The sequence below is a fragment of the Rhipicephalus sanguineus genome, chromosome 1 (assembly GCF_013339695.2).
Source record: "Rhipicephalus sanguineus isolate Rsan-2018 chromosome 1, BIME_Rsan_1.4, whole genome shotgun sequence".
NCBI lineage: Eukaryota > Metazoa > Arthropoda > Arachnida > Ixodida > Ixodidae > Rhipicephalus > Rhipicephalus sanguineus.
In genome coordinates this window covers 120,730,399-120,747,920 of record NC_051176.1, presented here as the reverse complement: position 1 = coordinate 120,747,920, position 17,522 = coordinate 120,730,399, and positions in this window count along the sequence as shown.

Genomic DNA, 17,522 nt, shown 5'->3' with positions numbered 1-17,522 from the left:
TGTTACGTTCCTGTCTCGCTTCCTTTCCCCTGTTATGTCTTGAAGAAGACGGGGCTCCCGTCAAAACATCGACAGAATAAACAGTTGTTTTTTATGAAGGCGCATATACTTTTATACTTATAACCTTCCGGCAACCGAAGTTATATATATATATATATATATATATATATATATATATATATATATATATATATATATATATATATATATATATATATATATATATATATATATATATATTATATATATATATATATGAGAACTAACAGACAATAATGCCAAGGAAAGTATAGGAGATGTTATTTGTAATAATTGGAATATAATGTGAAGAAAGTACAGTGGACGAAAAGATAACTTGCCGCCGGCATATATATATATATATATACTGTAAGAAAAATAAAGCCGATATGGGAGTAAATGGACTTGTCCTCTAGCGCACGCCCCGATGGGGGTTTTATATACTCCGTCCAGGGGAGTAAAAAATTTACCCCCCTTAACGACGGAGGTTTTGGATGGACTGAGGGGAGTATTTGTTTACATCCATAGGGGAGCTTTTCCAGGTAAGTATGGGAGTAAATGTTTATAACCATCGAAAAAAAAAATGCTTTTCGCTGCCGCACCATGCACCAGAGAATCTTTAATTAAATTAGCACATATATATATATATATATATATATATATAATATATATATCAGGGGCGTAGTCAGAAATTTTTTTGCGGGTGGGGTTCAACCATACTTTATGTATGTTCGTGCGTGCGTTTGTATGTATACGCGTGTATATATACGCAAGCAAAACTGAACAATTTCGGGGGGGGGGGGTTGAACCACCCCAACCCCCCCCCTGGCTACGCACCAGATATATATAATGGATGAAGAGAACTTCTTCTGGCTACCGTAATAAAAATTGTGCCACTTCAACATACTTAAACAGAGTAGTCAACTCTAACGTATTTCAAACCCCACCCAAGGTGGTTTACCGAAGAAATAAAAACCTGAGGGACTTAATGGTCAGGGCAAAAAAACACACCAATCCGACCACCATCAGGGCTGTAGACCATGCGGGAAACCTCGCTGCAGGGTGTGCAAACACATGGTGACCACAAATACGGCCGAAGCCGTGCTGTGAAGTGTGCAAGCAGGCATAGGCGTGCGCAGGGGGGGGGGGGGCAAGGGGGCGAGAAGGGGGAGCGCAAAGTCAGCCCTATACATTGCAGGGGGGGGGGGGGGGGCGAGAATAGGGGCGCAAAGGTAGCCGCATACATTGACATAATATGGAGGGGGGGCGCTGCGACGAACCTTCGCCCCCCCTGAAGGGGAACCCTGCACACGCTTATGCATGCAGGAATATGTTGGACAGACAGAAACCGTGTTCCGTCTGCGTTTTAACAACCACAGGGCACACGTGAAAGGCCTCCCTAATTTGCCGTTCTCCAAACACATTAATCTGCCTGTTCACTCTTTTGAGCACATAAGTGGTACACTTCTACAATCCGGCATCCAGAACACACGGGAGCGCGAACAACGGGAGTCATATTTCATAAACAAATTCAAATCACTCTCCCACGGAATCAGCGAGAGCCCTGGGCGACTGACGTGCCTCCGTGACCAATCGTAGTGCCCAGAAAGGGAATTAGTTAATTAGTGTATTTATTTATACACATGTTAGTTCAGACGCACGGGACGCTAAGGAAACGACCGAGCGCCATGGCCGAACCCGCTGCACAAGGGCCGCCCACCCAGTTTGGGGGCCAGACGATACTTTCAAAAAAAGCAAAAAAGAGAAAAAAAAAAAAAAAGGGAGAACTAACGAAGGAAGCAACAGTGACAAAACGAGGGAGGGAAAGAACAGCGGGAGGAGAGGCGGAGAGCCGCCGGAGGCGGGCGAGGCAGCGGGCTATGCCCGTCTTATCTTCGTACGCTAGACAAAAAGCGGCGTGAGCAAGAGACGAAGGAAAAGGGGAAAAGACAAATGTCGCTTCTACACATATAAAGCATCCATTGCTTTATAGACAGTACCATGTTTGACGTCTGCATCCCAGGTCAGTGGATTCAGAGCCTGAATGTCCAACGAGACGGAATGTACAACGAGACTGAATGTCCAATGGGTCACGTGACCGGCGAGACTGAATGTCCAACGAGACGGAATGTCCAACCGAGACGGAATGTACAACGAGACGGAATGTCCAACGAGACGGAATGTACAACCGAGACGGAATGTCCAACGAGACTGAATGTCCAACGAGACGGAATGTCCAATTTAGAAGAGATAAACGTGTCCTCGTTTGAAATTTCTCAGACAACTGATTCATTGGGTTAAGACAGCCTAACGGAATATCGTATTTTTTGTGTGTGTGTTTTGCAAATATTGACTGTCTGTGGCGTCGGGCGTCGTATTTTTGTTTCCGTATTCGCTTTACTGCATTTACCATAATTTCAAGTTTTGTTAGCTTTATTTCTATTTTGTATTTTTAGTTTTCATATGTATATTGAATATGTTACTCTAATGCTTTATTTTGGTTGTTTGCATACTTTGCAGTTCCTGTTTATCTTTGTCATAAATCGGACATCACAGCCCCTTAAAGGGTTACGAGAGAGGGCGCTCCCTCGTCCACTCTGTGCGGTATCTATCTGCGTTTAATCCCTGAGAGTGTTACCAGCGCCACTCGTAGCTAAGGCGGCGAGTGTGAAACACTATTTTTGCCAGAAAGCGTGACGAGGCAGGACGAATCCCTTGCTATGAAAGTGCGAAAGAAGAATAGTTCGAGAGACTCAGTTATTTGTTAGAAACCCAACAGCCAATTAAGCCAAATAAAACATTGGGGACATTATTTGTGGCTTTTTTTTTCACTACAATGTAATAATTATAACCCATATTCAAAGAAGTCCAAGTAGACGAAAAAGCACCCTTTCCATCGGTGGGATCCGAACCCGCAACCTTTTAATTACGGCGACGATTTGCGCTTCCTAACACTCCCAGGGATCAAGCTCACGTAAATAACCAATAAAGTGGACGAGGGAGCGCCCTCCTTCGTAGCTTGATTGTTAGAGCATCAGGCGCTTAATGCGAAAGTTGTGGGTTCGAATCCCACCGAAAGAAAGTGTGCTTTTTCGTCCCCATTTAAGTCCTTTCAATTTAGGTCATATTCATTACACTGCAGTTAAAAAGATCAACAAATAACGTACCTACGCTTTCCTTGGCTTGATTGTTGGCTTTCTACGAGCCCCTAGAACAATTCTTCTTTCCTCTTAAAGAATGCGGGTCGAAGAAGCTAGGGAGGAAATTTTCCTTTAAAATTAAATTCTTGGGTTTTACGCGCCAGAACCACGAAATGATTATGAAGCATGCTGAGTGTGGGATATCAGTTTTAGTTTTGACTACCTTGATGGAAACATGTCATGGCATTTCGGCTACAAGAGAGCTGCAGGCCGTTCTAGGAAAGACCATGCCGTTAAAGAGGCGGTGTCACCAAATTTTGAGGCTATAAAAAGCCTGCTGTAGGCTTTCTCTGTAAGCAAGGACGCTCAGCACGAAGTATTGCACGCAGCAAACGTTTAGAATATATTTTAATTCACTTCCAAAGCCTGTATAAATGCTCATTCTCGCGATCGAGACCCATCGCTAGCGCTACTGACACCGACGTCACTGTGTAGGAAGCGTAACGAAAGTTTCACTGACGTCACACCACATTAGAGTGACGTGCAATGAGCGGTGACCTACACCTCCGCTGCACCGGGCCAGTGAAGAGAGCATCAGGCCATCCCCTGTGAACTGCTCATTTTTTCTGAGCTTATTGCCGAAGTAGCCAATCTTGCTCGCGTTTTGCAAAGTGCTTCGCGTGAATAATTTTTCATTACAACACATAGCATACAGGTAATCGTTGGCGACAATAAAACCGTTTTTATGATGTTTAAAATCATCTGAGGACTTTTCAGAACCGGCCTGAACACGAGCTTTTCTATTACTCTTCCAATGATGTCGATATTAGTGCTGTGAAGCTCAAGTGAAAAAAAAAAAAAAAACTGGGTCGGGAACAGATTTGTACGCACTACAGTGAAAGAGCGTTAGTGATTACAATTACCTTTTAAAAAAAACTAACGGATTACCGAGAAAAAACTGAAAGCTAATCGATTACTCAACAAGGTGAGGTAGCGGGCTATTTGGTTTTGCATAATTGTTAAACTGTGGTAAAGTTACAGGTACATATTTTTAGGGAGGACGCACAGAACAAAAGCATGAAAAGCGCGAACTTTCAACTCGATTTGTTGAAAAGGCATCAAGTTATATGAACATGAGCAAATGGGTGCAAAAGGGAGCTCTTTAAATATTTTTTTCTTATTTTTAAATAATATATATATATATATATATATATATATATATATATATATATATATATATCCTTGCCGTGCGTAATACGCAGTCTCAGCGCCACGTCCTATCACGACGAAACGAATTTTCACGCACGTCGCAAATGTTAGGGCACATTCGGAAAATTTTCACAGCAAATATTGGGATGTGTGGAACGGAAACGGAAAAGTGAAATTTGTGACCGGGACGGAATGTCCAACGAGACGGAATGTCCAACCGAGACTGAATGTCCAACGAGACTGTATGTCCAACGAGACGGAATGTCCAACGAGACTGTATGTCCAACGAGACTGAATGTCCAACCGAGACGGAATGTCCGACGAGACGAAATGTCCAACGAGACTGAATGTCCACTATTGGACATTCAGTCTCGTTGTACATTCCGTCTCGTTGGACATTCAGGCCGCAAGCGAGGTCAGTGGGCATGGACTAAAGATTGCCGTTGTGAGTGCTTCATGCCGCTTGAGTTACGTCGGCGAAAAGCTGGTGGAGATACAAAATTTGAAAAAAAATATTTCTCAAGTTAAAAAAATAATACCCTTTTGTAACTTTGCCTATGTTTAGCTAATACATACAGCTTTCAAATGAAGTATAGTGCATATTTTTAGTACGACCACCAAGCCAAGTTTTTTTATTCTGAATATAGAGCTTTTCTAAAAAAAGTGAAATTCGCAATTTTTTTTTCAGACGATCTGCTACACCTTCACCGACTAAATTATTTTTCTTTTGTAGTATGTCGAACAGGCCACCAGTACATAATTTATTTCTTCCCTTTGAGTTTGCCTTGTTCCTGTAAAAAAATATCAAACTTTGCAACTTTATTCAATTTTGCTCGTGCGAAAAGCCTTCGAAGAATCGATATACATTGATAAGTCCTTATTTTTACAGTTACATATCACTTCATTAGCTTGCCGGAAATACCATTTTATCGAGTGCATATCATAAACGTACTTTGAAAAAATTGTCGTTTGATGCCCTTTAGCTCAGTCAGCGCAAAACTACACACTCTCACAAATAGGCGGGAAAATTTTTGGCAACAGAAATAAACGAGCAGACCGAGTTTCGAACTTCAAGATAACGTGGAAATTTTTTCAGCCATATTTGTGATGATCGGAAAATCGCTGGATGATTTGGCATGGCACCCGTGCGTGTTTGTGTGTGTGTGTGTGTGGTGTGTGTGTGTGTGTGTGTGTGTGTGTGTGTGTGTGTGTGTGTGTTTGTGTGCATAGTCACTTAAGAGGGGGGCGCAAAATCTGCCCCATACATTGACTTAGTAGGGTGGGGGGGGGGCGCTGCGACGAACCTTTGCCCCCCCCCCCCCCCGATGGGGAACCCTGCGCACTCCTATGTGTGTGTATGTGTGTGCGTGTGTGTGTGTGTTTTATTAGGCATTTTTTAGGCAATAGATATTTTATAAAAATGCTATGATAGTGACGCTCCTGTCGTCTTCGCAAACGAACTCTACGCCGAGGCGGAAAAATTGTGCAGCACCGAAAGTGGCACTCAAATGAGTAATTAACAAAAATGAGTTAATGAACTTTCTAAAACTTTAGGACCGTTTTTTTATGTGGAAGAGTTGTACTGCGTGACAATAGTGGCATGGCCATATTTAAAAAGCGAAGAAAACGCACGTAATTCGAGATATTAATCACCGAAATTCAAGACTCTGATCGAAGCGATACCGTAACTGAGCGCACCGGGAGCAAGGAAACCCGTCACCCCGGTTACGTCAGGCGAGACAGTTTTTGAAAAAAGGCGCGTCGCAGCAGAATGTGGTCTCAAAAAACGGCAAGTCATCCCAAAAGCACCAAGAGAGAGAGAAGAAATATTTGAGAAGGAAAGGCAGGGAGGTTAACCAGTTTAGGAAAACCGGTTTGCTACACTAAACATGGGAACGGGGAGGGGTAGATTTAAAGATGGAAAGAGAGCGAGAAAGATAGCACACGACATAGCACACACAGAGTCAGTCACAGTCCGTCACTCTTGTGTGGTACGCGACATTGCGTGGTACGCGAACACGTACGGCCGTCGGCTGCGTTCAGGGGCGTAGCCAGGAGGGGGGGGGGGTGGGGGTTAACCCCCCCCCCCCCGAAATTTTTCAGTTTTGCTTGCGTATATATATATGCGCACATACAAACGCACGCACGAACATACATAAAGTATGGCCCCGCCGCGGTGGTCTATAGTGGTTATGGCGCTCGACTGCTGACCCGAAGGTCGCGGGATCGAATCCCGGCCGCGGCGGCTGCATTTTCGATGGAGGCGAAAATGTTTGAGGCCCGTGTGCTTAGATTTAGGTGCACGTTAAAGAACCCCAGGTGGTCAAAATTTCCGGAGCCCTCCACTACGGCGTCTCTCATAATCAAATCGTGGTTTTGGGACGTTAAACCCCAGATATTATTATACATACATAAAGTATGGTTGAACCCCCCCCCCCCCTAACCGAAAAAAATTTCTGGCTACACCCCTGGCTGCGTTCGTTCATCGCCGCACTCTACAGGGCTTCACACTCGATGATGAACGCGTCAACAGCGTGTTTTGATGCGCGTCCATCAAATAGCGTGAAGCCCTGCACAATTAACGAATGCAGCCGTGTATCAACCAAAGACCGCTTGGAAGCGCTTGAGTAGCGGCGCGCGAGCACGCGTCTATTTCATATTTGGCGTATTTCGCGCGTGTTTCGACCAGTCATATTTCAGCACAAAGTAAATGCTTGATTCTGGGTTTATTTGAGGCGGCCTACAACTTAAAGTTGATATTTTACCGACTTGAGCAACAATAAAAAACCTGGCTGGCTAATTAAAGTTAATTAATTAGTGCTTAGTAATTAAAAACTACAGGTTGTATTTACACACGACTGCCACTAATATGCAGCATGTATAACTTTCCTCCTAGATCGCATAGTTTTTTTTAACATCTGAGTGCAAGTTAGCTGCAACACTATATATATATATATATAGATATATAAGGAATGAAGAAAGAAACTACGACTTTCGTTGGTTTGGCACTGTATATTTTCACTAACGTTTCGTCTGGTGGACCAGACTTTGTCAAAGGACAAAGTCTGGTCCACCAGACGAAACGTTAGTGAAAATATACAGTGCCAAACCAACGAAAGTCGTAGTTTCTTTCTTCATTCCTTATTCTATCGGGGTCCGCGTGATTCTTTTCCCACTACTATATATATATATATATATATATATATATATATATATATATATATATATATATATATATATATATATATATATATATTGCGGGATCGAATCCCGGCCGCGGCGGCTGCATTTTCGATGGAGGCGAAAATGTTTGAGGCCCGTGTACTTAGATTTAGGTGCACGTTAAAGAACCCCAGGTGGTCAAAATTTCCGGAGCCCTCCACTACGGCGTCTCTCATAATCATATGGCGGTTTTGGGATGTTAAACCCCAATTATTATATATATATATATATTATATATATATATATATATATATATATATATATATATATATATATATATATATATATTATATATAGAGAGAGAGAGAGAGAGAGAGAGAGAGAGAGAGAGTTAAAATTTTGCCTCCTCCCCCCTGTGGCAATGCCTATAGCAAGAAATTTTCATGCACCATTTCTTTAATACCATAGCTTTTATGAAGCCTACGGCTATTCGTATGCATTGACAATCACGGTTAGCGGCTCCTGCGCATTTTTTTTTTTACTTTATGTATTTCCTACTTACGCAGTGAGGATTGTGTTTCGGGCTTTGTCGCTAGGCATTTTTGCAGGCGATCGGTGGCACGCACGTATACGGTTCTCTGCAATGCGAGCCGCGTGCCGTACGCGCCCTGCATGCTTGTAGTACGCCTACACCGCCACTAGAAGATTCGGGCCAAAACTATAGTTCTGGCCTGAATCTAAGATAAGAAGTTGAATCTAAGATTCAACTTTCGTTCCTTGTACCACGCATCACGAGTTCTTAGGGCCCGTCTGACCATCTGTGAAGGCACAAAAGCACCGTTGCTTATACGTCATGGCACGGAAGGGTGTCTTATGATTTTGGCTATTTGTGTCTGATAATCAGCTATATAGGTCTATTAAAGATACCGCTGATGGCGGATTTTCAGGGCAAGTGCAAGGGCAATTCCCAATTAAAAGCGTTCTATATATACTTCGAACAGCTAAGAAAGAGGCTGCAAAATTTACTCGAAATCCTGCCACTATGCAGAAGAATATTTCTGGTCGGGCAGTAATCAATCGCAAGAATAAACAAAGCAATCAATTAGCTAATTAAACGGAAAACACTTCTCAATTACAAACTTCACGGCGCGTATTTATATCGGAAAGCTAAATGGAATCGTCACAATATAGAGTCACCGGTTTCGGCGTATCAGCATAGGCGTGCGCAGGGAGGAGGGCAGGGAGGCGACCCCCCCCCCCTCCCGCTAGTCACCTAAGAGAGGGGCCCTGCGATGAACCTTCACCCGCCTTCGGCCTTCCTGAAGGGGAACCCTGCGCACTCCTATGCGTATCAGGATTACCATGTAGATGGATACAGGTGTGGTGTCGATCAGACCATTCTCTCAGTTCAAGTGACTGCGCATGCTGCACCACGCGGCTCTCCGTACAAACCATCTGTGAGTTTGGCATAAAATGAAGCCGCCGCCGAATTTCCATTTTGCGAAGCGACTCCGACTGGGGCAAATTCGCGCAGTTCCCGATTGGTCACAGATTCCTCTTAGCATCAGAAGCGAGACGGACTTCATTTTTACGCCATGCACCTTCCGCAGGGAGGTTGGCCGCTTGAAATGCGGGAGCTGCGCGGCATGCGTAATCCGTATATAATATGAACGAATAGTTTGAAGCCAGTGAATTTGATCTACATAATCATTTTGAAATGACTAGCCCTCAAGTTGATAATTAAAAACTTAACAAACTTTTGTTAATTATTATTTTCAATGTAACTTTAGCAGGGACAAAGTATGTGACGAACGACCTCGCATTTTCTCTAATACATACATACATACATACATACATACATACATACATACATACATACATACATACATACATACATACATGCATGCATGCATGCATGCATGCATACATACATACATACATACATACATACATACATACATACATACTACATACATACATACATACATACGTGTGTGTGTGCGTGTTTTGGAAAACGCGATAACCCTAATGCAGCTGGTCCTTCGTCGCATATACATTGTCCCTGTAAAGTTACATTGAAAAGAATAATTAACAAAAGTTTGTTAGTTCATTTTTTAATTATCAACTTGTGGGCAATTGTCCATACGGAAAGGTTACGAGGCGTCACAATTTGTGGCATACCTTTTGTTTGTTTGTTTTATAAATAAGGAAATCGCGCGTAATTTGATGTATCCATCGTCGAATTTCAAGGGCGCGATCCAAGCAATATCGGAAACCGCTCGCGCCCTGACGAAATTTGAATTGTCTCAGTACAATTTAGCGGTGATTTGTTACTTTCTTACAGTATAAATTGGAGCATATGACACTCTTTCGCCTTTGGCACTGTTTGCGAAGAGAAGCGCCGCAAGCCATGGTAGCCCCTGAATTGAAAAGGTAGAAATAGCGGCTTTCTTGCGCACAGCGCAAGAAAAGCGCAAGGAAAAGGCAAGCACCACACATCACACGCAATTAAAGGCGATCCGATGGTGCAAGTCAGACGACTTGCCGCCGCGAAGCGCTTTCATTTGAGTTCGCCACTTCCTCATCACGGGAAGTTCCGGTTTGATGTGCTCGAAACCTTAAAATTGGATGATGAGTGACTCATCCTATATGTGGGTGCGATTTTCTTTCGATTTCTAAAAGATTGGCACGCCAAAAACTGGGGCGCCCTACAACTTTCTCACATATAACAAGATCTGCGGTTTTACGCGACAGTACCACGATATGATTATGAGGCACGCCGTATAAAGCTCCGAAAAGTCTCGAACGTCGGGTGTTCTTTAAAAGTGTCCTGAACCACTTTTCCAAGTAATCATCGATTGACATCGCTATAGGACTTTATCGCCTCACGAATCGATCGTCGCAAAAATTTTTCGAATCCGTCATGAATGAGCGGAGTTACAAGGATTTACAGAGAGCGCGCTCCGCGGCGTGTGAACTATCCTTGCCGCGCACGACTGCGAGATTTGGCTGAGCATTTGACGGCAGCATCTGCTTTCGGCTGTTTTTTTTCACCAAGCACAAGGGGTGGTTTCAGGACCCCTTTAACGTGCACTCAAACCGCACAGTACATGGGCCTCGAGCATTTCGCCTCCATCGAAATGCGACCGCCGCGGCCGGGATCGAAACCGCGACTCTCTGATCAGCAACTGAGCACTGCACTGTCACCACCGCGGCGGACAACTTCCCCTCGTGAAACAACTGCCCTCAAGTGGATGATGAATAATAATAATAATAATAATAATAATAATAATAATAATAATAATAATAATAATAATAATAATAATAATAATAATAATAATAATAATAATAATAATAATCAATCAATCAATCAATGATTTATTTAACGTGCCCAGGAACAACCGTAAGGTCTTTGTGCTGGCGCACGCAAAAAAAAAAAACAAAAAAAAAATAAACAATACAATACAGACAGTTTTCAGAAATAAAAAGAGCAAAAACACGTAGACAAAGAGAAATGAACACAAAAGGGGAGGAGTAAAATAAGACAACACGAGAAATATTGACGGGGCATAAAAAATTAGATTGCATATATACAACTATGTGGAAAGACTGAGAAGGGAAGACTGTACATTGTGCCACACTAGGTCAAAACAGTGCAAAGCTCGGATAAAAACAATGATTGTGGGCTATGAAAAACGTCAAGATCAAGAAAATTAACATTATAGAGACTTTGTATTCTGTGAACGGTAGAGTGTTGGAAGAAGCAGGCGGGTACATGAAACGGTCTGTTCTCTCTGGTTAACTTACGCGGAATTCGAAAATTTACACAATTGAGAAGTACAGGGCAGGATATGATACCGTGGACTAGCTTGTAAAGAAATAAGAGATCAGAGCGATTTCGTCGGCAGTGAAGTGATGGCAGTGATAATAATTCAGCAGTACTTGAACGAGATCCAGAGTCATTTTTAGCAAAGCGATGGTTATATATGCTGAGGAATTTTTTCTGGACTCGTTCAATGGTGTTACCGCTGGATTGAGCAATGCCATTCCATATCACGGACGCATACTCAAGTTGCGGAAGACATATTGCCGTGTACAATTTGTGTAGGGCCATGGGAGACCTGAATTCTCGAGATATTCTACAAACACATCCGAGAGAACGAAGGCCCCGCATAGCAGCACGCTTAACGTGAGAAGAAAAGTTTAAACGCGCTGTCAACAACAACACCAAGATCACTGATTTAACCTTGCATAACGGCACAGAATTGACAGAGTATTGAAATGACACGCTAGATGTTTTGCGAGTGATAGACATGAATTTTGTCTTCGAGGTATTCAGAGAAAGGTTATTACCGTCGCACCATTCGGAAAAAGAGCGCAAGTCTGACTGCAGCAAGCGACAGTCGTTAACTGAATGAATTTCCTTAAAAATCTTGATGTCATCGGCATACAAGAGGAAAGAAGAATTACGAATGGCAAAAGAAACATCATTAACGTAAATTAAAAATAGGAGTGGGCCTAATACCGACCCTTGAGGGACCCCACTAGTCACTTTATACAAAGAAGACGTTTGGCCATTTACGGCAACATAACAATATCTATTGAGCAGATAGCTCTGCAGGAGATTCACAACCGACAAGTCAACATCAAAGTGCGCAAGTTTAACCATAATCAGCGTGTGGCTGACTACATCAAAAGCCTTGCTCAGGTCACAGTAAATTACGTCAACCTGTCCTCTCTGAGAGGACAGGTTGACGTATAATAATAATAATAATAATAATAATAATAATAATAATAATAATAATAATAATAATAATAATAATAATAATAATAATAATAATAATAATAATAATAAATAAATCATTTATTTAACGTGCCCAGGAACAACCGTGCGCTGGCGCACGCAAAAGAAAAACAATAAAAATAAACAATACAATAAGACAGTTTTCAGAAATAAAAAGAGCAAAAACACGTAGACAAAGAGAAACGAACACAAAAGGGGAGGAGTAAAATAAGACAACACGAGAAATATTGACGGGGAATAAAAAAATTAGATTACATATATCCAACTATGTGGAAAGACTGAGAAGGGAAGACTTTGTACAAAACAGTGCAAAGATCGGATAAAAACAATGATTGTGGGCTATGAAAAACGTCAAGATCAAGAAAATTAACATTATAGAGACTTTGTATTCTGTGAACGGTAGAGTGTGGGAAGAAGCAGGCGGGTACATTAAACGGTCTGTTCTCTCCGATTAACTTACGCGGAATTCGAAAATTTACACAATTGAGAAGTACAGGGCAGGATATGATGCCGTGGACTAGCTTGTAAAGAAATAAGAGATCAGAGCGATTTCGTCGGCAGTGAAGTGATGGTAGTGGTAATAATTCAGCAGTATTTGAACGAGATCCAGAGTCATTTTTTAGCAAAGCGATGGTTATATATGCTGAGGAATTTTTTCTGGACTCGTTCAATGGTGTTACCGCTGGATTGAGAAATGCCATTCCATATCACGGACGCATACTCAAGTTGTGGAAGACATATTGCCGTGTACAATTTGTGGAGGGCCATGGGAGACCTGAATTCTCGAGATATTCTACAAACACATCCGAGAGAACGAAGGCCCCGCATAGCAGCACGCTTAACGTGAGAAGAAAAGTTTAACGCGCTGTCAACAACACCAAGATCACTGATGTTCGAAATCCATTGTGGAGTTTGCCCAAAATACGGCGACGGCGGGAGACCGACAGGAGCGGAAACGGTGATATATAGGAATTAGGAAGCATCTAAAAGGGGACCACGACAGGAGGACCGAACAGCGGCGAATATCAGAGGCCGCAGCGCTGCAGCAGAAGTGAATAACTCATCTTCTTGCTTGCCAGCCCCTGCCTGCCCATCGAGCATCATCCCAGGAGACGTCCTGTTGGGAAGACCCAATAAAGCGTTCGGTTTGTTTTGCGTCTACTGCCTGTGTTGTCGTGTTCTGCACGCTTGTACCTCCGGAGTAGGGATAGCGCAGAAATGCGTGGGTGAGCTGTGAAGATAGACCATGTAGGGACCCGCTTGCAGATTATGGACGATTAACAATTAAAACTGCGCTTTTAATTAAGTCTCTTCGCATTTATCTGGTTACTACACTCGGCGCAGATGATTTTAGCGACTTAATAATGCTTGCAGTTCAGCTAAAATTCGCAAAGAAGACAGGACGAAGACAGGAACACAGACGCAGACACGAAACGCAATCCTGTCTTTGAGCTGTTTAAAAAGTTTACTGAATCTATATGAATCGACTAGCACAACATGCCTTGCCGAATGCTTGCAACACCATCATAACTAATAATGATAGGAAACATTTCATCGTGCTATGCATTGGGTAAAGAAACAAAAAGTTTGAAGACTTCAGTAAAGTCAGCACATTTGTCTACCGGTATAGCACCACCGATTAGGTCGTTAAGTGTTTTTATATTGTTACCTTGAAAATTAACCAATATAGGGTTAGTTTTAATTAAAGGTAACGTGCTGCTTAGACCAGGCCCGATGAGCGGTGGAAGCCACAAGGGGTCGTATACTACCCGAGATTGAATCACGTCTACAACTTCCCTAGAAAACTATCTTTTCGTCCACTTTTCTTTCTTCACAATTGCCTTACATTTATTACTAAAAACATCCCCTATACTTTCTTTGGCATTATTGTCTGTTAGTTCTCATTAATATTGTGTATAACAAAGAAAACGAGCCCTTGAAATTAACACTTCTTTCCTTCATTCATAGCGAGGGTCTCGTTCTGGCAGACTTGATGCTTTCAGGTAGTATGCGAGGGATTATTGGTCAGCTGCCAGCTCGTAATAAGTTCACGTGCTACGTGACGCCAACAGGGCAGAAAAAGAGTGTTCCACACTCGCCGTCATGGCTACTGGCGGCGCTGACTGACGCTCCCACGTTTAAATGCACACATATACCCCATAAAGGGGACGGGGGGATGGCCGCCGCGGTAGCTCAGTTGGTAGAGCATCGGACGCGTTATTCGAAGGTCGCAGGTTCGGTCCCTGCCCGCGGCAAGCTATCTTTTCGTCCACTTTTCTTTCTTCACAATTGCCTTACATTCATTACTAAAAACATCCCCTATACTTTCCTTGGCATTATTGTCTGTTAGTTCTCATTAATATTGTGTATAACAAAGAAAACGAGCCCTTGAAATTAACACTTCTTTCCTTTATACACATGTGAGGTATACGAGCGTGTTCATCAGTGCTCTGTCTAATCAACGAGCATTGCTACGATAACAGGTACCCAAAACTATATTTTGATCGGCTATAGTTTTATGTTTGCCCTTGCAAAATCTTCAAACTTGATGTAATCTTAACGTAACTTGAAGGAAGCCTTTTATTTATCGCCAGCAGTATGCACCGCCAACTCCTTCTTCCAGTGGAAATTCTCAGGATCACAAGATCAAACATTTGGGCGAGTTCGGATATATGATGGAAAACTTACGGATCAACTTCTAACGTAGTCAAAAGTTATCAAGCACTATAGCTCTCTCTATTGCTTTGAGATATCCTTCATGTGTTACTTATCGGAGAATTCATCCTGCCGTTGCTTTGAAACTTTCGGCTGTTACTTTTCATATAGTATGTAAGCGCCTTCTATTCTTCCAGTTTGTTTCCTCCTATCTACAATTAACATTTCGTTGCGTTGTGATGGAGTTCCGCCATAATGAGTTTATGTGGCTCCGAAATACTCTACAGGTGTTCTGTAGATATATATTTCCCATTTTCTGTTCACTTCGTTCTACGGCCTGTGCGAATTTTTTCTGTCTGTGCTCCATCACGTCAGTTAAGTTAATTCGCCAAGCCGAACCTTGTAGCTATATAAAGTCAGCGGGCCATACGCAGAACACCTGCTTGGATTGTTTAGGGGGGTTCGTCGCAGCCGATTCCGTGCCACTGTTCGAGTGGTCCGATAGTTGCAGGGCAAGGAACACACGGGCAAAGAACCACACTATGTAGATGCTACGGGCGCTGACTAACAACTAGTATTTATTCCCGTTACCTACATGTACATAAGTGGCGTTAAGAGCTCGTTTCGCAGAAATTTCGGTGTCGGTGTCGTTGGTTGTGAACTTGTTAGCGAAAATTCGAGAAAGATGCAAATAAAATAAATAATAAAAAAACTTTGGTTCGAGTGAGAATCGAACCCAGGCCTTCTTAGCGGCACGCGGGAGTTTTAATACAGAGCCGTGCCATTGCCTGAAACTGCTAAGAAAAAAAAAAAACACTATATGAATGTCATGTAGTGGGTGAGGAGATTAACGCATGTAATATTGCGTGCAGATGCGTAGGATCGCGCCAGGCGTCAAAACATGTGAATTGCGCGACGAGTGGGTTTTTTAAAGGCCCAGCTATAGTGGCTAGAGCCCAGCCATTACAAAGCGTTCAGACATATTTAATCATCATCATCAACAAAAGCACCAACAAAGTGAGCCGCTGCGTAATTTCGCGTTTTGCTTTACGGACGCGTAGTGGGCTTTTCGCTGATTCGCAAAAGGAAGAATTGTGGCGTAGTGGGCACTGCACAACAGTACTTGCAGTAGGCATTCTAAGATAGTTTGAAATGGCCAATGTTACGCTCTCAGACGTTCGTAATCGTTTCCTTGCGGTACGGTTGACGAAGCCACGGAGGTTATCAGTTGAGAAGGCGATGCGCACGGGGCCCGATTACGCTATCGCGTTCTGCTCTTGAAGGTGAAGCTCAAACTTCCTCCAAGTTTTTTTTCCAAGAAGAGCCAAATCCAGAAACCGAAACTGGGCTAAATTTCACAGGAGCGTAAAGCGCGCCTATAAGCATCTTTCACTTTTCAAATAATTGTAAAAATAATGGGGCAATTCCTCATTGTAACGTGAGCTCAAACAAACAGTTTCGAAGCGAAAGTGAGCCAAATCCTGCATCTGTTTGATTCAAACCAGAGTTCAAACTTAGCCAGATCCATTAAACTAGCGTTGCGTCAATAATCGAGACCAAAACAACCAATATGGCCGCATCAAATCTGTTTCATTTGTGTCCTTGTTGCTTTCCTGTCGTGATTTTGTTCCCTAATTAGTTTTTTTCTTGGGCGAGTTGGTGCACTTACTGAAGGAGATGATGTGCAAAACTCGAATATAAAGAGTAAGAGGCCGACTTTCCTACGTATTTCTGCCTTTCAGGATTTCTTTTCGAGTTTTGCGCTGCTGTATCATGTCCTTATTTCGCTGCAAGACGGTATATTTGAAATAGAAGACAACTGAAATGAAGAAACTGGGCACTGATTTATTCCTTGAAGAAGAAGAAGGGATTCGAAACGGCACGGCATAAACGATCTAAGGAGTAGAACAAGAGCTGAAGAATATTTTGAAGGCCTCCAATAGATGCCAAGAACAAGAAAACGCTGCTAGTCTAAAATAGTGTGCCTGTTGCCTAGAAGGACCACTCGCTCTCCAAGTCTAGTCATCGCCTCTACGCCCATGAAACAAAGGATGGCACCGAGGGAAGCACAAGGATGGTGTTAATTTTGTCGCAAATTATTGGTATATCGTTCATTCGCTGCGATTTCTTATGAGTTAATTCAAGCCCAAATGAAATGTTCCAATCTATAAGAGCCAAATCCAAATTTTGCTTCTGAATACTGACGATAGTGGGGTATATAGTATATTTCAGCCGCAATATAGATTTGAGGTATTGGGGGGACATGAACACGCTGGCAAAAAATTGTTTGAGCAGACCCGACCATATTGTCAGTAGCAAGAAAGTGCGTTTTTCTCAGTTCCAGTTAAAGTGGACTTGGCTTTTTTTACAGAAAAAAAAAACAAAAAAAAACGCCACATATACATATATGTGCCACAATCGCGCAGTTCTATGAAAAAAAAAAAGTCATGTCAACAATGCCGGTTCAACCCGGTAGGAACAAATGATAAAAAACACTTTAAAAGATTTCACACGAATGAACGCGTCAAGGATGA